General features: G+C 44.2%; 1 protein-coding gene and 1 pseudogene across 1 annotated transcript in view; one reads left to right on the top strand and one right to left on the bottom strand.

Annotated features, from left to right (window-relative positions):
• The window catches only part of FKBP1B (FKBP prolyl isomerase 1B), a 125,940-nt gene that overhangs the window by 33,633 nt on the left and 71,037 nt on the right, over positions 1-21,270 (bottom strand). The gene's annotated exons all lie outside the window — the stretch shown is intronic.
• LOC143990581 (U2 spliceosomal RNA) lies at positions 3,068-3,220 on the top strand (annotated as a pseudogene).

Raw genomic sequence — 21,270 nt, 5'->3', positions numbered from 1 at the left:
CGGATTATAGTTGCCGTGCCTAAAGAGTGATGAGTGAGACCACCAGGACAAGTGGTCATATCTTAATCATGGGAGTCCCTTTAATAGATGGCACAGAACAAAAGGTTCACACTTGTGACAGAAAAACAAAATAAACACTATAGGGTCTATTTATTAGTCAATGAATCAGTTTTGGACGGATGGACAGCTATGCAAATGTTTAAATAATACACACAAGTGTGCAAACATGCATTATTTTAAACTTGCAATTTCAGAGTGCATAAAAAAATAACAATTTAGTTCTGCTTTAACCACTTTTGCTAGAAAATTATTTAGAACCCCCAATCATTATATATTTTCTGAAAGAAAAGGCCCTGGAGAATAAAATGGTGGTTGTTGCAATTTTTTATGGCACATGATATTTGAGAAACGGTTTATCAAACCCAAACTTTCAGGAAAAAAATGTACTTTAAATGTACTTTAAAGGAGAAATACAGCCAAAGCTGGTTTGGCTGTACTTCTATGGATCACAGGAATGCAGTTCATTCTGCACTCCTGTGACCCGTTTTCAGCAGAGAGTGGGCTGATGTCTACTCTCCACTGAAGTCACAGAAGACGGTCGCTCCGTGTCATTATGATCCGCCAGATCCTTGGACCAAAACCCAGCTCTGCCTCTTAGTGAGCCGATGAGAGGCTGAGCCGACCGCCCCCACCTCCTCCACAGTCCAGCACTCCAGTGAGCAAGGGGGGGGAGGATTGGGGGGGGGGGGCAGAGCAGAGAGCTGTGACTGGCAGCGCTCTGCTCACAGAGCTGTGAAAACTGAGTGATCAACGGTGTTCGATCATTTGTTTCTCAGTGTAGAGGCGCTGGGGGACAGATGCAGCATCGGACCACCTAGATAAGTATGAATCTTAAAAAAAAAAAAGAAAAAAACTGAAACCCATACTTCTCTTTTAATTGATTTTAATGCACACAAAAACAATATAATACCCAATTTTTCAGCCGCAGCAAACTCATCCAGAAGTTCAGCCCTGCTTCTCCTTCCCTTTGCCGCCCGGCCATTCACAAAGCACAGCACGCTTGACGCATGAGCAGTAGGGAACCAGCTGTGAAGCAGCAAGGCTTCACTGCAGGTTTCCCTTACCTGAGATGGTGGTGGCAGCACCCGAGAGATGACTGAAAAATCGGCTCAGGTGAATACACCGCTGGATTCGTGGACAGGTAAGTGTCCTAATATTAAAAGTCAGCAGCAACAATATTTGTAGCTGTTGACTTTTAATTTTTTAATGTTTAGACATTAATGGCTGTGTGTTGAGTTATTTTGAGGGGACAGCAAATTTACACTGTTATACAAGCTGTACACTCACTACTTTACATTGTAGCAAAGTGTCCCACTCAAGTGGTGAATACAATAAACGTTTCTCTGCCTTTTGGCTAAGATTAAGGCCTCTTTCACACCGACGTGCCGTTCAGGCCCGCCTGTCAGTTTTTCAGGCGGACCTGAACGGGTGCTCCATAGAGCTCTATGGAGCGTCGGATGTCAGCGGTGACATGTCCGCTGACATCCGACCCGCTCCGATCCGAAAAAGTGTGACGGAGGAAAAAGCTATTTTTCCATCCGTCTGCGGATCGGATGACGACGGGCACTGCGGTCCGTCGTCATCCGATCTCCCATAGGGGAGAGCGGCGCTGTGACAGGTCCGTCCCTGCGCAGTGTGCAGAGACGGACCTGTCATCTCCCTGCTCAGCGGGGATCGGCGGAGTGATCCCCGCTGAGCAAACGGACATCCACGGGGCGGATCAGAACTGATCCGCCCCGTGTGAAAGGACCCTAAGTGTAGTATCTGTTCTTATCAGTTGCCAGACGAGGCACTGTGCTACTTCCATAGGGGAGAGCTATGCAAATCCAATGGCGTAATTGTGCCTGGAAGGGTAGTTTCAGCAGGGGCTGCCCGAAGGATACTGGGGACCGACCGATGGTTTTGTCTGAGCCATCTGGAAGGGTGCTCCTGGTGAGGATGGGTGCTACATTGGGTCTGGCCAGAGGGTCGGGTCCCTGGCCTTCATAGGTGTAGTCCTAGCTCCAGTCAGTTATTCGGGAGAGAACAACGGCTCCTCTTTAGCGCGGGGGGGAGGGGGAGTGGTTAGTATCTCCTTAATGTAATTAGGTAGGAGTGATGGGAGCGAGCCTTAGTGGAGTGATGGGAGAGCGAGCCTTAGGGGTCAAGGGCTCTCCCTAAGCTCTCAGAACTTCAGGCCTTCCTGGCTGGGGTGGGGGTTGCGCTGACTGGTCTGTTGGTCAGGGTTGGGACGAAAAGCCTGTGGTGAACGTGCCCCTGAAGTGGCAGTTCAGGGGTGCCGTACAATCACTGTGAGTGAGGGTCACTTTGATTTATGGCACCATGGTCACTTCACCATACACACATTTTTCACACCTGTCTCTAGGGCCAAGCCTTTTGGCTAGGACCAGGGGAATTTTTTATTCCTGGCCGAAGGGCTGGTCATTGTATTGCACAATGGCCACTTTTCACTTCTCCCACTTCCTTCTCCCCCACTTTCTATTTATTTACCCTTTGTTTGTCACTTTTTTGTATTTTTTTGTTTGATGTTGCATGTTTATCACAGTGTGATGAGTAGGGTGTGGGTCCTTGGGCCTACCCTTAAAGTCCTGGGAGGAGGTGGACATGGCCTTCTGGCTTGGTTCACCCTATCTCATGGGGTCTCCCTTCAGGGTAGTCCCACCGAGTACTTGGGTGGGTCTGTTTCGGCAGAGCTTTTAGAGAAAGGGGGTCTGTCTGGTTTCGGCCAGATGGACCCAAGTGAAGTACCTCAGTCCCCGTGTGGAGCCTAACACCCCAGGGGATCAGGGTAAAGTCCTTCCTAGGGAGGATCAGTGTAACACCCGTTGCATGTTTTGTGTCACCTCTTTATGTGTATGCACTTTTTTGGCACCAGGTGGAGTTTTTGGGTGTGTTTCACACGCCACAGTCTTTAAAAAAAAAATAAAAAAATACAACTGTTATACAAGCTGTACATTTACTACTTTACATTGTAGCAAAGTGTCACTCTCAAGTGGTTAATACAATAAACGTTTCTCAGCCTTTTGGCTAAGATCAAGTGTAGTATCTGTTCTTATTAGTAGCCAATAAACGTTTGATTGAGATAAAGAAATACATAAATGTATAGAATGAGAAAATAACCTCAAAGTACACCTTGATAAATTCACTAAGGGGATTCTGCTCCAAAAAGACAAAAAGTTTTGGAGGGTGAAAAAAATGGATATTTATCTTGCCCCAGTTAAAATTCCAATTTAGCTGCATTTCTTAAACTCACCAGTAGAGATATACAAGCTCTAAAAATTATTTCCCACCATGACAATTTGTCATCAGGGGAAATATAGGCCTTAATTGACCTGATTAATCAAATGGCTAATACAGTGAAACCATCAGACAAGGGTAACAATACAGTAATTATGGACAATGACCACTACATACAAATGTGCATGAACAGTCTCTGCAACCGTGACTGGTATCGTCCTATCCCTATTTCTTACATCAATAAATGTAACAATAGTTTCTATGAGAGGTTGATTTAGCCTAGCTCAACAATATAATTCCCAAACACATATAGGAATTTGTACGTACCACATTTCCAGCGAAAATCCCTACTTTCTACACCCTTCCAAAGGTACATAAGAACAAAAACAATCCCCCAGGTAGACCCATTATATCGAGGAATGGATTTTTGACTGAGAATATAAGTCGCTATGTCGATGAGTATCTCAGACCTTACGTTCTCCCCCATGACAAGGGTATTGCTGTTATCAAACATCTATTACAACAGAAATACCAGACAGAGTGGAAACTCTATGAGTTCATAGTCACGGCTTTATAATTCATACTTACCCATAATGTCTTTTTGTTCCAGGGCTCCCACTTCTTCCAGGTAAAGGGGGTGGCTATGAGGACCTGTTGTGTCCCCTCATATGCTAACCTGTACCTTGGGGAGTAGGAACGGAATTTTTTGTCTTCTGACGACCTTTTGGAATTCTCTGGCCATATCAGTTTATGGTACAGATACATAGATGATATTTTGTTGGTGTGGGATGGACCCATTGAGACTCTCCACTGCTGTCTACAGGCAATGAATTCTAATGAATTTAACCTCACTTTCACAATGAATTTCAGTCCAACCTCTATTCCTTTTCTTTACATTACCATCTCCAAGGATTCGGATGGCACAGATTCTAGTGGCCTTTTCTGTAAACTCACAGCAGGGAACAACAACATTCTTAATTTTTTCCAGATTTCACCCCAGACCCCTTGTAAATTCCATCCCCTATTGCCAGTATCTATGCATCCGTAGAAACTGCTTGAGTGACAGCTTTTTCAAGATTGAAGCTGATTCTCTACATGATAGACTCTTGGCTAGGGGGTACTCAAACTCAAACACTTGCCTTAAAAAGCAAACAAATGTGCCATTACATCTACAAGACTTTACTTTATGCCCCCAAAGAATTCTAAAATGGCCAATACTATTCATATTGTAACCCAGTACTGCAGCCAGCACTCGCAGGTCATGAGGATTATGTACAAATATTGCCAGCTTTTGAGCATGGACCCTGACATTGGTCCTTTTTATCAGACAAAACAGCTATTACATATAGAAGGGACAAATCTATTGGTGATCAGCTTGTTCACAGTGAATTCAAAAGGAAGTGCCAGGAAAGATCTGTGTAAGCATATGGGCACTTTTCAATGTGGCGACTGCAACTACTGTCAGTTCATGCGGACCGACAAGAAAGTAAGCCTACCCAATGGTATCATCTTTAAGCACTGGAATTATGCCAATTGTAAAACAGGTGTTTTCTACATACCTCCTGACCTGCAAGTGTGGCTGTTTCTACGTGGGTAAAACTATCCAGGAATTCTGCAAGCAAGCATATCGCCACATATTAAGCATGAAGTCTTGCAAACCTGATTTGCCGTGGGGTAGCCATGTTACTTGTGTATACAATGGCAAATTCCCTCGTATTCAGTTTCTTATTTCGGATAGAATCCACCCCCTCTTTGGGGTGGTGATTGGAATAAAAAATTACTTCAGTGTGAATCACGTTGTATTTACCATCTGCATGCCACATCCCCCCCTGAGCATGACTAAAGCTACCAATTTTAACCCTTTTTTGGAGGGTTTTGTCTCAGGGGGTCGAGAGAAGTGAATACATGCCCATTCTGCATTATTGGTCCCTTTTTTCTGTCGACACCTTCTATGCTTTACGACCTGCTGTATGAGATGCATTTCAAGCATTGAAAATATCTCTGCTCACTTTACCTCTATTGGCATTGCAATGGTTTCCAAGCCATATACGTATAGTGTTTCTTATAAGTGGTGTAATTCATTTATTGAATATGTCCTATATTGGCAAATAATATTTTCCGCCATTATGACGGCATCATTGCTACATAAATTATTGTTCTGTTGTATTTATGGTAAATGTAATGAGGGATTTCGCTACTCTGCACTTTAGCACTGTATTATTGTATGTATATACCTTATATATTTACAATTATTTTTCAATTTAGAATATCTATTTATTAAATTTTTCTAAGTTTCAGCTATTGCCCATCCACTGAGGTCCTTTTTCATTATTTATTTTACCATCCTCTCTTGGCTCGCCGTGCCCCAATGACCATCCACCCGACACTTGTGGGCCACTTCAGTACATTAGCACGGAGTGGCATTGTTTTCATCTTGGGCTGTTTCCATTTTGGCTGCATTCCTCCCGGTTCCCTCTGGTAACCTGGGAGCGGGTCTATGCTTTGCCGTTGGCCGGTCCGCATGCACGTCAGTGGGCGTTTGATGTGGGACGCTGCCCTGGCAGGGCTGCGCCCGCGCCATTTGCCCAGGGACTGGGTGGAAAGAATACCAAACCCGGCAGGACGGAAGTATACCGCAGCTGTAGTTTTGTTCACATTGACTGCCACTATAAAAGAAGCCCACTGGCTTCCATCCATCCTTCTGGATCCAGACTGCTGGATGAATGCTGTCCTGTTCATGGTGTGAACCATACTTGCTTGTTCTCTGGATAAATAGCGACTTTATTACTCTCCTAGTTATCTCCTAGTTATCAGTATCCATGTCAATAAAGCTAGAATAATAAAATTGCCATATAGTCATGGTTTCATTTTTGTTGCTATATATATATATATAATACAAAAATATATATATATATATATATATATATATATATTTTTTTTTTTTTTTTTTTCTGTCTTCATTCCCTTCTGTTTTATTATTTGGTATATTTCTTTATATTTGTATAGCTTGTGAACCTGTCACGGTTTATACTGCTTGCTTTGGGGGCATTCCATTGCCTGGTCTCACTCGGACACTACCAACACTGTGAGTAATTTTGGCTTTCTTATGCCGCGTACACACGTAGCAGACTATCCGCGTGGGGGTACCCCCCAGGTCCATATCAGACCCTTATCCGAGCACGCTACCCGGCCGGCCAGGAAAGGGGGTGGGGACGAGCGAGCACCCCCACCTCCTACTGAGCCGTACCAGGTTCTCTTCTTCTCTTCTGGAGATGTTGCCTCGTCGCTCTCTCCAGTCACAATGACAGAGAAGCAGCATGCGGCGACTCATATAGGGACATCCCGGATGATGTCCCGGCCCACTATGATGATGTCACATTATGATGATGTCACAGTCCCAGAGGATGCTGGGACTGTGACATCATAATGGGCGGAGACATCATCCAGTGATGTCCCTATATAAGTCACCGCACGCCGCTTCTCTGTCATTGTGACCGGAGAGAGCGACGAGGCAACATCTCCAGAAGAGAAGAACAGAAGAAAAGAACAGAAGGCCAGAAGACAGTCCCGACAGAAGACCGGGCCACCGCTTGTAAAAGAGCTAGAAGAAGGCACGGTGGCCTGGCAAGAAGAATCGAAAAGGGGGGACAAGACCCCAGAAGTCGGAAGAAGAGGGCGGCAGCGAAGAAGAAAGCCGGGCTCCTACCCTAGTAAAAGAGCTAGCAGAAGATAGCGGAGGAGTCCGGTGAGAAGACCCCAGAAGACGGAAGAAGACCCCCGGAGCTGTGCAATAAACTATTTTAACCCTTGTGTGTTGTGTTTTTTTTTTACTTTTTTTCACAGGTGAATGGGTAGGGTTACATTGTACCCCATACTCATTCACATAGGGTGGGGGGCCGGTATCCGGGGGGCCTCCTTATTAAAGGGGGCTCCCGGATTCCGATAAGCCCCCCCACCCGCAGACCCTGACAACCAACGGCCAGGGTTGTCGGGAAGAGGCCCTTGTCCTCATCAACATGGGGACAAGGTGCTTTGGGGTGCCCCCCCATGTTGAGGGCACGCGGCCTGGTACGGCTCAGGAGGGGGGGGGCGCTCGCTTGTCCCCACCCCCTTTCCTGGCCGGCCGGGTAGCGTGCTCGGATAAGGGTCTGATATGGACCTGGGGGACCCCCACGCCGATTTTTCGGCATAGGGATTCCCCTTTAAGTCCATACCAGGTGACGGTGCCAGCGACTCCTCCTTCGCTGGCCCCGGCTACCTGGAGACGCGCTCAAAATGAGTAGACTTTTCTCCAGGCGGGAAAAGTCCATTCATTTCAAAATTACGGCGGACTGGCACACACGCGGCCGGATTGTCCGCCGAAATGCGAGTCCGGCGGACAGATTGGAGTGCAAAAATACTTTCTTAGTCCGCTGGACTTTTGGGTAAAAAAAGTCTGCCGGAGCCCACACACGGCGGACTTTTCCACCGGATTGTTTGATCGTGTGTACGAGGCATTAGAATCCTTGTATGGACATTGCTGACTGTTTTTAATCATTGTGTGGCTGCTGCCTTTGTTGTTTTTTTTATAAACTTTCTGTTAACATGTAAGTTCGATTTTGCACTACATATGAACAAATAGTGGATGCAATATTGGTCTTTTGTGATCTATTCATTCTTTGTTCATTTTATTATAGAAGTAACATGCTCTATCAGTATATACACCCCTGAAGAAAGAAGGGATGGACTTCCGCCTTGGTGTTTTCATCACGGCAGTCCTGGGACATACCAGTAGTATACCTCCAATGTTTTGTATTATGTTGACTTATATGTCCACCAGCCACCACTGTTGCTCTTTTTTTAGCTTTGTGTTTAATAAAATTTGTATCAATTTTATACATTTTTCTCTTTTGTTCTTCTATGCTATCATTACATTATTTTGGTTGGGCCATTAAAGTCTCGTTAAGGGGGAATCTTTACCACATTGCTCAACCTTATCTCGACATTCTCTTTTGAAATGGACAAGAAGACAAACAGGACTCCTGTGCAATTCGCTCTGCAGCCGTCCTGGAGCTTTGGGAACCACCTCCATTGAGAGCCGGTCACAGGCTCCTGTCATGCAAATTGGATGCAGGGAAACCCGCATTGAATTTGCAATAATGTGAACCCAGCCTAAAAGCCTATATATGTTACCAGTTTAGAGTTAAAACAGGAGGTCTTGCACTAGAATTATTGCTCTCACTCCGACATTTGCAGCGATACTTTACATGTGACTCCAAAGACATGCTGGTAGGTTAACTGGATCCTGTCTAAATTGGCCCTACTATTTATGAATGTGAGTAAGGTACCTTAGATTGTAAACTCCTTGAGGGTAGGGACTGACATGAATGTTTAATATATATATGTAAAGTGCTGCGTAAACTGACAGTGCTATACAAGTACCTGAAATAGTAATAATAATAATGTGTGGTGTGATCACCGTTTACATACAATTGTGCTCATAAGTTTACATACCCTTGCAGAATTTATGATTTCTTGGGTATTCTTCAGAGAATATGAATGATAACACAAAAAAATTTCTTTCACTCGTGGTTAGAGTTTGGTTGAAGCCATTTATTATCAATCAACTGTGTTTTAAAATCATAGTGACAACAGAAACTACCCAAATGACCCTGATCAAAAGTTTACATACCCTGGTGATTTTGGCCACAAGTTGACACAAAGGGGTTTGGATGGCTAATAAAGGTAACCATCCTCATCTGTGATCTGTTTGCTTGTGATTAGTGTGTGTGTATAAAAGGTCAATGAGTTTCTGGACTCCTGACAGACAATTGCATCTTTCATCCATTGCTGCACTGACGTTTCTGGATTCTGAGTCATGGGGAAAGCAAAAGAATTGTCAAAGGATCTGTGGGAAAGGGTAGTTGATCTGTACATAACAGGAAAGGGATATAAAAAAGATACCCAAGGAATTGAGAATAATAATCAACAGTGTTCAAACTCTAATCAAGAAGTGGAAAAGTAGGGGTTCTGTTGAAACCAAACCACGATCAGGTAGACCAACTAAGATTTCAGCCACAACTGCCAGGAAAATTGTTCGGGATGCAAAGAAAAACCCACAAATAACAGGTGAAATACAGGACTCTCAGAGACAGGTCCTCTTTAGGAGAAATCTGGGGTCTCTGCCCTCAAAAGCATTGAATCTTGCAACTAAGCTTGGTCAAAGGTCTGCATGAGCATATGGGATGCGATCAGTGCTAGCAGCTGTCCATAATATTGATTTGGATAATTATATGGTAGCTCGCAAGAATTTGTTTATAATAAATAAAAAATGATCCCTTGTAGTGGGGCTGTGCTTGCACTGCAAAGGTTAATTACTCATTTACACCTAGGGGAGCAAAAAGAGTGGATTTACTTACCCTATCCTCCTCTCCTCTCTGCAGTTACACCAGTCCCTGCAGTGTTTGTACCTACAAGTTCCACTGGTCCATGGTCCTGACATCATGAGGACCAGCGCAGGGCCCATAGCCCTTAATTGGACACGAGGATGCCAAGGGACAATCTACCACCAGATCAGTTGAGTATAACTGTTTCTCCTCTCCCCTAGACAAAATGCGCACTTAAAGAGGAAGTAAACTCTCCCACTCTGATGCTTCTTTTCATTTAGTCCATTATAATAAGTAATTATCAAACTATAGCCACTGTAATCCAGCCCAAATCACATATTACTTACTGTTTAACCACTTACTGACCGGCGCATGATGATGTACGTCGGGAGAATGGCACGGGCAGGCAAATTGGCATACAGGTACGTCCATTTGCCGCCTTGCCATCGCATGCACGTCGCCGGTCCGGACCCCCGTGAGTCCAGTGGCGGGTCCCGCGAACTCGATCGCCGCTGGGATACCCGCGATCGTCTCAAGGGGAGGCTGAACGGGGAGATGACGATGTAAACAGCATCTCCCCATTCTGCCCAGCAACAAGTGATACTGATCTCTGCTCCATGTGATTGGAGCAGAGATCAGTGTTCACTAACACACAACCCAGCCCCCCACAGTTAGTAACATGCCCCTAGGACACACTTAACCCCTACAATGCCACCCCCTGGTTAACCCCTTCACTGCCAGTGTCATTTACACAGGAATCAGTATAAATGACAATGGTCCCAAAAATGTGTCAAAAATGTCCGATGTGTCCGCCATAATGTCTCAGTCACAATAAAAAAAATCGCTGATCGCCGCCATTACTAGTAAAAAATAAATATTAATAAAAATGCCATAAAACTATCCCCTATTTTGTAAACGCTATAAATTTTGCTCAAACCAATCAATAATTGCTTGCGATTTTTTTTACCAAAAATATGTAGAAGAATACGTATCGGCCCAAACTGAGGAACAAAAAATGTTTTTTTTATATATTTTTGGGGGATATTTATTATAGCAAAAAGTTAAATTCTAAATTGTCGCTCTATTTTTGTTTATAGCGCAAAAAATAAAAACCGTAGGGGTGATCAAATACCACCAAAAGAAAGCTCTATTTGTGGGGAAAAAAGGACGTCAATTTTGTTTGGGAGTCACGTCGCACGACCATGCAATTGTCAGTTAAAGCGACGCTGTGCCGATTCGCAAAAAGTGGTCTGGTCTTAAACCAGCAAAATGGACCGGTCTGAAAGTGGTTAAAGAAACTTTAAAAAACTTGTTTCCAGGGGTTAGGCAGCGCCTTCTTAAGTATTGTTTTCTGAGTCCACAGTGGAATGTATTTCCGCCCTTACATTGAGCCCTTCCTGTACTGTTAACCAAGTCATCCTCTCAATCCAACGTTTCTATGGCAACCCTGCTTCCCTGTTCATAGCTGACTTGTTTTATTTCATAGTATTTACTTGTGACGATTGTCTAATGTTTGCCTTTGTCAGTCTTATCAGCTTCAACTGATAAGACTGCAGTAATGGCCAGGTTTACACTGCATGTGATGTCGCATGGTCACATGGTATGTAGGAGGAAGCTATGAATGATTCTGCAGCCTCCTGGAATATCAGTGGTGTGCCTTAGGAAGTCCTGATTACAGATAGAAAAGCACATAGAGAGTGTGCCGTAAATCAGGGGATATCTGGGCATGCTCAGTGACGTAATTCTAAAAAACAAAAAGGATTACAACAATACTAAGCAAGTAAGGAGATATCTACAAGCAGTGTTCATTAGGGTTTTTTATGCTGATTTACATGGGACAAAGTTGTGGGGGAGAGCTTACAACCACTTTAACCCCTGCAGTGTGGGCACAGCCCATTTGTAAAAGATAATTTCTAGTTTACCTAGAGTTGGGCTTTAAAGTAAACCTGCAACTGGATTAAAAAACTGAGGATCAGCACAATACCAAGTGATATGCATTGTAACGTGCCAGACTGCTCTCTTTTGTAAGAGAAACCCTCCTTGCAGAATTTCTTATCCGGTAAAGACTTCCAAGGGCTCTTCAGAAGCTTAGGACAACCTGGCAGTTCTCAGAGCTGGAGGTCAGTTGCCCTTGCACACATAAATTCATTATGGGATGGGAAGAGGACATTTCTGGAATCTCCATACGTAGAAATGTATGTATTCTGGTAGTTTAGGCAGGGGGATTTCTTTTACACAAGAATTACAATCTACCCAATGTTCTGTTTACTTAAAGTTCCCTAATCTTGACCAGTTTTTGGCCAATTTGTACATGAAACCATGGACAATTTTTACACGGTGAAGATGTCTGCTGTTAAAGCTGCTATGAAAACGGAATCAAAGTTGATGATGATCATGGCCGTTCATGCTGCTCGACCCACGACAGTGCTGATGAAGCAGCTCATGGTACAACTTTACAGGGCTTCAGTCAAATCAGATTAAGCCAGCGGTTTCTGCTGTACAATCCAATAAAACTGGCATAGAATGTATTGATGAAACACGTGTAATAGGGGCTTAATACAATTCAAGAGCACTTTAACTAGTCTGTGAAATAGGTCTGATAACCCTAAGGGACGTGTGATGTCAGGACATTGCATTCTGAGTACTGCAGAGCTGTCTGGTCTTTGTAATGGAGGTGATATTCAATCAATGTAAAAATCTGATTTACGTAAAGTGACCCATCACTCAATGCAAAAGGGTAGTGGTACGCTAGAAAGACCTTGAAGCCAGCACCTAGAGGAGCCTTTGTACACCTTTACATGACAGGGAGTTTTGGGTGCATTAACAAGGAATGGCAGGGCAAGCGTTATGCACCTTTATGTGCAAGTTTCATAAATGGCCACAAATTTGCAATTGAGTTTGTCACGCTCAGTGTGAACAGGGTCTAAAGACAGGTCTACCCCCAATACTCATCTACTGGCTCCTAATAAATGGACTTGCTGCATAAAACTTGATGGCAAGCTTGTTGCACAGGCACTGGCATCCCAGACAATGACTTTAGGTCTACTACAATTGCAGTTTCATCATTAGCTCAATAGTAATAGTAAAATATCACAGCGCCCTGGCTCAGTGCTGCTTTCAAGAGCCCTCAGCCCAGATGCAAGCAGTGGGGTGACTCTTGGGGGAAGATATGCAAAAAGCCTTGAATGGTAGATGCTAGTCTGGAGGTGTAGGCGTTCCTAGGTAGACTGAATTTGCATGCCAGTGCTATCATCTTCACCTAGCATTCCTTCCGGGTTACTGGGCTGTCTGAATGTCCAGGCCACAATGACGTCACTCCTGCACATGTCCATGGGAGCCATCAGCGTGGCACAGTACTCTGCATTCTCATCACACACAGCATGCACAGCTATGAATATGAATATCCCCTAAACATCTCCTAATAGTCAGTATACCTGCAGGTAAGACTTACTAGAAGCTTAATTGTAGGTACAAATGTTATATCAACGTTTACCACCATTTAAATGTTCTGTTTTAGGTGGAAAACAAAACCAAAGAAAATTTGCAGCTCAACTTACTAACCAGCCTACAAGCAACCTAAATATTCTGTCTAACAGTATGCATTAAAAACGAGGGTTTCGTTTGCACACATTTGCAAATACATACATAAATTGCAGAGCCACTTCATGGGACACCACAGTATTATCTGCAGTCCTAACTCTAAATTTTGAGAGCCTCCATAGTAAAAGCACATGCATTATAATGGATAAGCAGAGGGCAGGTGAGCCTGGAGGGGGCTAAGTTAAAGGCACAGGGGTGCACTGGACACCCAGCATATAGCACAATGGCAGCAAATGTGTCCAGTGGGTCCCCTCACTAGTATTCCAACAGTACAAACAAATGGCCACTGCCCTCACCTATAACTGGCCTTTACAGCAAGCAGCACATAGAAGGGCAATGCATGCAAAACCAAAAAAAATTCCCAGCTCAACTTACGACCAGCCTTTAACCACTTCCCACCCGGCCAATCTATATATACGGCCGGGTGGGAGCCGCCTGCTCCTGATAGGACGTTCAGGAACGTCATTCAGGAGCAGCGGGATCGCGGGCGCGCGCCCGCGCAGCGGCGCGATCCCGATGTGCTCGTGTCACCCGGACACGGCACATCTCAGATCGGCAGGAGGGCTCTGTGATTGGCCCTCCTGATCACATGACGGCCGTGTCCAATCACGGCCGTCATGTGATGTAAACAAACAGCCGGTTGCTAGGCAATCGGCTCTCCTCTCCTCACACGGAAGTCACCGCTGAGAAGAGGAGAGCAGAACGCTGCAGCCGGCTGATGATCAGTGAGTATGGGCTGCTTTTCACAGCTTTTTACTCACTGATCATCAGTGTAGTGTAAACACACAACACACCACACAGTGAAAACACAGTCCCCACATATGTCCTCAAAACACACATGTCCCCAAAACATACATGTCCCCAAATAATAAAAACACATGTCCCTAATAATAAAAACATGTCCCCCACATATGTCCCACTAAAATCACATGTCCCAATGATTATCTGCACACATATGTACGTGATCACCTGCACACATATGTACATGATCATTTGCGTACATATGTCCGTGATCACACAAACCAATTATTATACACTTAACGGAATTTTTTTTACCAAAAACATGTAGCAGAATACATTTTGGCTTAAATTTATGACAAAATTTGATTTTATTGGATTTCTTTTCAAATAGAAAAAAGAAAATATTGTTTTTTTCCCAAATTTCCGCTTTTTTTGCGCTTATATCGCAAAAAAAAAAAACGGAGTCGTGAATAAATAACACCAAAATAAAGCTCTATTTGTGCGAACAAAATGATAACAATTTCATTTGGGTACAGTGTAGCATGACCGCGCAATTGTCACTGAAAGCGCTAGAGCGCTGAAAGCTGAAAATTGGGCTGGGAAGGAAGGGGGTGAACGTGCCCTGTATTGAAGTGGTTAAACAACCAAATTATCCTGTCTAACAGTATGCGTTAAAAATAGGGGTTTAGTTTGCACACATTTGCAAATAGATGCATAAGCTGCAGGGCCACTGCATGGCACCCCAGTATTTTCTGCAGCCCTAACTAAATTAATTATTGAAATACATTTGCTTCTACTATGGAGGCTCTCAAAATGTAGTTAGAACAGACAGGATAATTTGGTTGTTTGAAGGCTGGTTGGTGAGTTGAGCTGGAGATTTTTCTTTGGTTTTGTTTGAAATGCTTTGCCCTTCCATGTGCTCTTTGCCAGTTATAGGTGGGGCAGTAGCCATTTGTTTGTACTGTTTTCGAAGACACTCAAAATGATATGTAGCATTTGCTGACATGTATGTATGTATGTATGTAGGCAAGAAGCAGCTGCAAAGAAGCTGCAGAAGATCAATAGCATTGAGTTAAAACAAAGGATATAACAGAGGTGAATGCCGCAAAAGAAAAAAGTCATCGTTAATGATACACTGTACTTTGGCAAACTAAATCTATGTTAGGCTTTACAACAGTCAATCACACTTCTACACTGGGGTTCCTCTTCATACCTGCCTATATTTGTCAAAATAAAAATGACTGCTGAATCATGCATTTTATTAGCTATGCATGATAGTATGTGCCGGTCCCAGTAGGGAAGACACTTGAGAATTAACATACTCTCCTGACACTCCTGCAGGATGTAGGGATACATCTGCGGTTAATGTCTGCAATGCTCCATGTCCTGTCTGTCCTGCAAGTGGCTGCGGCTGCCAGAGCAGGTGGTGAAGAAAGTCTTCCCTGGAATGTCCTCCTTCCCTTACAGGCTGCCCAGCAATTTCCCAGCTGTTCTGTCCCATAAATCACAAGCCCTGCACGTCAAATCTTCATACAAAGAATGCCAAGGCAACACATGCCCCTGGGTAGTAGACGTTTGTAATTTTATAATGTATGGCTAATAGAAAGACTTGAAAATGAGCCAGAGAATTGACATGTGTTCCCTGGTTTAAATGAAAGTCCAACTGCCTCCAGTTCAGAAGCTTCCAGTCCCTTCCTGTGGTACCTGACTGGACTGGTCAACTCTGGGAATGGCAAAACTTGTACCTGTCACATGATAAGTGGACTGCATAGCCTTATCAGAAGATTCCATAATGTTCAACCTGCTTAGTATAGAGGGCCATTCTCAAATCCATAGAACAATAAAGTGCAATTTCAAAGGCAGAGTCAGAGGCTTTTAGGAGGTGAGGACACCATCAACCACATTGTGGTGTGAACCACCTTTTAAAGTCAAATAAAATAATAACATGAAATAAATATCTTGGTTGCAGAAAACACAGCTTTCGGATCCCATGGCGGGGAGGTCAAGAGATCCGTTATCTCTTCTAAAGACAAATATCTACGGCCTGGAAGTATAAAAAATATACTTATAATATACAAATATCTATCTACCTGGAAGTACAGTACCTGATATGGTACTTCACTTAGAGCTGCTGGAGAGGGTATGATTAAAGTGTTTGTAACCTTAACGGAGAAGCCCAGTCTTAGCTAGTTTGGCTGGACTTCTCCTATGGGTCACAGGAGTGCAATTCGTTTTGCACTCCTGTGACCCGCTTTCAGCAGAGAGCAGTCTGAAGTCTGTGCTGACATCATTGGAATCAGTCCAGGCAGTGCGTCACCCCGACTTAGGAAGTCTGGATCCGCCAGCTGCCTGAACTGATGGCAGTCTCAGCCTCTCAGTGAGCCACTGAGATGGCCACTCCCTGCCCCTCCACAGCACAGTTCTCCAATGACTGCCAGGCAGCAGCTCTCTGCTCAGGGAAATGAGAGAACCGAGCCATTGGCGGTGTTGGGTGGCTCAGGTCTCAGTGAAGAGGCAGCAGGGGACAGATGCAGCATCGGATAGGTAAGTATGAATCTAAAAAAAGAAAAAATCCCATACTTCTCTTTTAAAATAAAATGTGACTGGCAGTCTTTCTGTTTTATGCACCCATAACACTCTAAGTATTTTTTTTAAAAGTGCAGCCTCTAAATACCTTTTTTCAGAGATCTTCAGGCCTGTCACATGCCCCTCTATTTTATGCAGCCATAAAGCCCAGTGTGAGTATTTTTTTTTAAAGTGCAGCCTTTAAATACCTTTTTTCAGAAATCTTCAGGCTGGTCATGTGATTCCCGGCTGCTGTCCACCTCCGATCCAGGGCTACAGTGGGAGTGGCCAAGATCACCCTGTGACGTCGGCCAGGAGGTCACGTGACCGCTATGCTTGCTGCTCAGCCCCTCCCACTGTAGTCCTGTAACTGATGTGGAGAGCGGCCAGCCTAAAGATCAGTTACATTTCGCAGGTATTATGCTAGGATGATTTAGAGAATTTGTATTATTGGATGTGTCCAATTATTTCAGAAATCCTGTCCTGTGAATAATGTATCACTTTGATGATCCACATCACCACTGCCATTTACTGGCCCTTTTCTATAAATAACCAGATCCCGTTTTCTTATTAAACCAACAAGTACAGGCAAAGTGATGAATGTGCCCCATTTTCATGTGTAAGCATTTCTTTTAGAAGCAAACAACAGAAAATATTCCAAACTTCCAAGCATCTGTACTGTTTTGCTTTCAATGTCGCTTTTATGCAATTGGAGAACAAAAAGCTTTAAACTCCTTTGGACTTTGCTCGGTTGTAAGCTCTATCGTGCATTCTTCTTCAATAGGACACAGCGGAGAGAAACATTAGCAGCAAAGGTCTGCATGGAAACCATGTATCCAACCAGGTATAATTAGCCAGCGTTAGACGCTCTTGTACTCTGGAGGGGGGTCTTTCTACTCTGTTCTCTACCACTCAGCTTGACAATAATTATGTGCACAGCATAGAGTTGGAGCAACGGGACCGAACAATGAAATCAAAGGCTTTTGTGCCATTTTCTTACAGTGTGCAACTTCACGGTAACATCTAATTTTTTAATTTTTTTTGTCCTTCTCGTTTCTGGTGTAAGAAAAAGGACAAAACGGTTATGCTAATTGGCCTGTACAGAAAAGCAAGAGCGTAATATGCACGCCTTTGCAGAAGAAAAGTAGAATATTTAAGAGCTTTTTATCTCGACATTTCAGAAAACAACCCTTGTTAAAGGGCGTGAATGCTTAAAAGGGCAATGTGGCAGGTACTGTCTGTCTGCCAGTGAATTATGAAAGGGGCATTTATGAAAATCTATTTGGATAATATGGGACTTATTTTGTACAATATAAAATAAATAAATATGCCAGTGCTGGCTGGGACTAAATTTGTACTGATATATCAGGGTCAAACTCTTAAAGGTTCTTTAAGAAAGAGACCCTTGCTCACTGAAAAATACTCTTCAGTATTATGTTAACAAATAGGAGCCCCTTGGATCTAGAGCAGGTGTCTCCAAACTTCCTAAACAAAGGGCCAGTTTACTGGGGGGGGATTTGGCCATTGGAAGTAAAAAACAGTGCATCTTTGGCATTGGGGGGAGAAATTGTGCACCATCGTTGGCGACGGTGGGTGGAATAGTGTCACATTGTTGGTGTAAGGGGTAGAAATGGTGCCCCATCATTGGTGTCAATAAAAAAATAGTGCCCCGTTGTTGATGTTAATAACAGTAATTATTCCCCTTTGTTGGTGTCAATGGCAGGAATAGTGTATTGCATCAGTGGCAGCAAAAATGCCCCAAGGGCTGGATAAAAGCGAGCAAATGCCGCCTTCAGGCCCCCAGGACACAGTTTGGAGACCACTGATCTAGAGCACTAAGGCAAGATCTGATCCACAAGAGCAAAATGCTCTTTTAATACAACCATCCTGAGAATGGCTTATAATGTTCTTTTGGTGATATTGGATACAAGCTCGAACAATTCGTGCCATCCAGAATTAAAGTGACAGCTGCTTCAGAGGGTGTGGTCAACGCAATGAGGTATTACATATTTTGTGGTCTTACCTGAAGCTGACCATGTTTAGTCCAGTACATGTGGCCTCCTTCAATACGTTTCATATAGTAGCCTCCAAGGACGCATGAATGGTCCTCCTCCATCATACAATTCCAAGCCTCTTTTCATACCAACATGGCTACATATTTATCCCTTTGCGGCTAAACAAACAATATCCATAGCCTAGAAGGAGCCCATAATCCATTAAGGATCTGAGAATATAGGGCCATCCGTGGCCATGGCAGACCCTGCACCCCCTGCTGACTGTTGCTGGGCAAATAGCTTCATCCTCTAGCCCTTCTGCCACTGAGGATCTGTGCGTGAAGCTGCTCGAGCATAGGCCCAGCCCTCGGTATTCCCGCGATCTGCCACCATCTTGTACACCAGGCCACAAACAGCACTGTGGATTGAGAGGTGAGTCTACTCTGCTCTCCTGGCTCCATCCTACTAATTCTGCCTCCCTAGGGGCCCAGCTGGATCATGGAGGAACAGCGGTGTTGGCGGAAGGTGCCTCTGACCCCTGTGATCATACCCTGCCTGGCTTCCACAACATCCCCTGTTCAGAGGCCTGGGTGAGTGTCTACTAATATCTCACGTGTGACTGAAGGCTATATGTATGGAGTGACTCCCTGAGACCCTTGCTGGCTCTCTGACAAATAAACCACAGTACTTCCCAATCTAGAGCCTCTCTTTGCAAAGACAGTAGGAGTTGGTGTGGAGTGGGGTGAACAGCCCCAGATCTGTGAAGTGCTCCTTTCCCCTTTAACCTTTAATGACATCCGTAGGCGCTTACATGAAAAGAACATTAAATACAGCATAATGTTCCCTAGCCACCTTAGGGTCCCACATAGTGGCTCAGTTTGTTTCTTTGACTCCCCGACTGACATGTATGACTGGTTGAATACCTTGGGATGAACAAGTCCCATTAATTTAACTTTATGAAACGCCTTCTGGAGTCGCTAAGGGACAGGCCTTTAACTTTAAGATCCACTATTTTGAATGCTTTGTACTCAACTCCCAGTCTTAAGTTATCTGATCACCATACTCCCATCCTGCCCCAGGCTGACTCATGGTTACCCTCATAAAGCCACCCCAGCGTTCCCTTGGTGTTGTTGGGCTAACCCGCAGGGGCTGCTACATTAGCCCCTTGGCTCGACTAGACAAGCCTTCTTTACTGTGCACTGGAAGTAAGCAGTCATTATACTCCTAGTTAGGTTCCTTTTTTATTGGAGCTACCTTGCTAGTTAAGTATTAGGTTATGCACTTAATCCCTCAAGTTCTGCCTTCCTAAAGAAGCTTAAGTGGCTACAGCCTCTGCACTACGGACTTCTTTGGGAAAGACTGAAGTCTAGTTAGTTCCAGTATCAAACTGACTTGCACAGTTATTGGGGTCGCTGGTCGGTAGTGTGTTTGCTATGTTTAATATGTTCACTAGGTTAATGTTTTTTGGTAACCAACTGCTTTGGTTAACGATTATCCTCAATTTCTGGAGTGTCCTCATCGAGGCTACTTTCCTACTTGCTGTCATCCATGGAGGTGTGCCGACTCCTCTGGAGGACGGGTCCCCTTTCTCTCCTTACGGTTGGTATCAGGGTCCCTCCTATACATCTTAGTACCCAGCCCCCACCCACATACTTTTTTTAGGGCATCCCTATCGAGTTAAAACTATTTTCATGGAACATAAGGGGTCTCAATAACAAAGTTAAAAGAGCTCTCATGTTAAATTCTTCAAATTCCACAAACCACATATTCTCTTTCTACAGGAGACATACCTCACAGGGAAAAAAATTCTCTCCCTCAATAGAGCATGGGTGCAACAAGAATTTCATGCAACGTACACTAATTATGCCGGGAGGGTCACCATTCTTCTACATAAATCTCTTCCTCACAAGGTGATACAGGTATGTTTGGATCCGTGAGGCAGATACATCATCTTAGTTCTGGAAATAGGTACTGTTAAATACGCATTTGTCAATGTTTATATCCCCGCCCTTTTCTCCTGGCATACTGTAAACTATCCAGGAGAAATTAGCACCATTACAGCTCTCTAAAGTTATTTGGGCTGGAGACTTCAATGTGGTCTTGCAGGCGGACTTGGATTCTTCCTTCCCCAGCGGACGTCCTGTCTGGACCTTGAGTCCTGGGCGCACATCTTTGACTTAACAGAGATCTGGAGATACAAATTCCCTTTAGATCATTTCTACTCTCATTACTCTGCCTCACACAAATCTGGCTCCCGCATTGATTTGGCGTTTGGCTTGAGACTTATGCTATCTGCTATTCGGGGTGCTTCCTAATTGCCGGCTGGCATTTCGGACCATTCCCCGATGGAAATTACGGTGCAGGTGGGAGTGGGTAGATCCCCAGGTGTCTGGCGCTTGGATTATAAATAGATACATAACGGGAGGGTGCAGGAGCTGCTGCAGGACTGAGGTCCTCATTTCTGATAGGTGAATGAATCTGCTGCATCCCCTCAGTTGGTGTGGGATGCCATTAAAGCTTTTACCCGTGGTCAATTTATCTCAGCCATTAAAACTGCAAGGGTCGAGTATAACTCACAGTTGTCCTTACTGGAGCAAGCCGAGTCAGACGCAGCTTCTGAGTTCTTGTCCTCCCCCATTGGGGACAACTACTCTACACTTGCACAGGCTCGCAGGGACCTGGAACTTCACCTCACCTCCCTCACTCAC

The sequence above is a fragment of the Lithobates pipiens genome, unplaced genomic scaffold (assembly GCF_037356315.1).
Source record: "Lithobates pipiens isolate NorthernLeopardFrog02 unplaced genomic scaffold, aLitPip1_a1.2 Scaffold_18, whole genome shotgun sequence".
NCBI classification, from domain to species: Eukaryota; Metazoa; Chordata; class Amphibia; order Anura; family Ranidae; genus Lithobates; species Lithobates pipiens.
The sequence above is the reverse complement of the archived record's forward strand: the minus strand, read 5'-3'. Positions and strand labels throughout refer to the sequence as shown.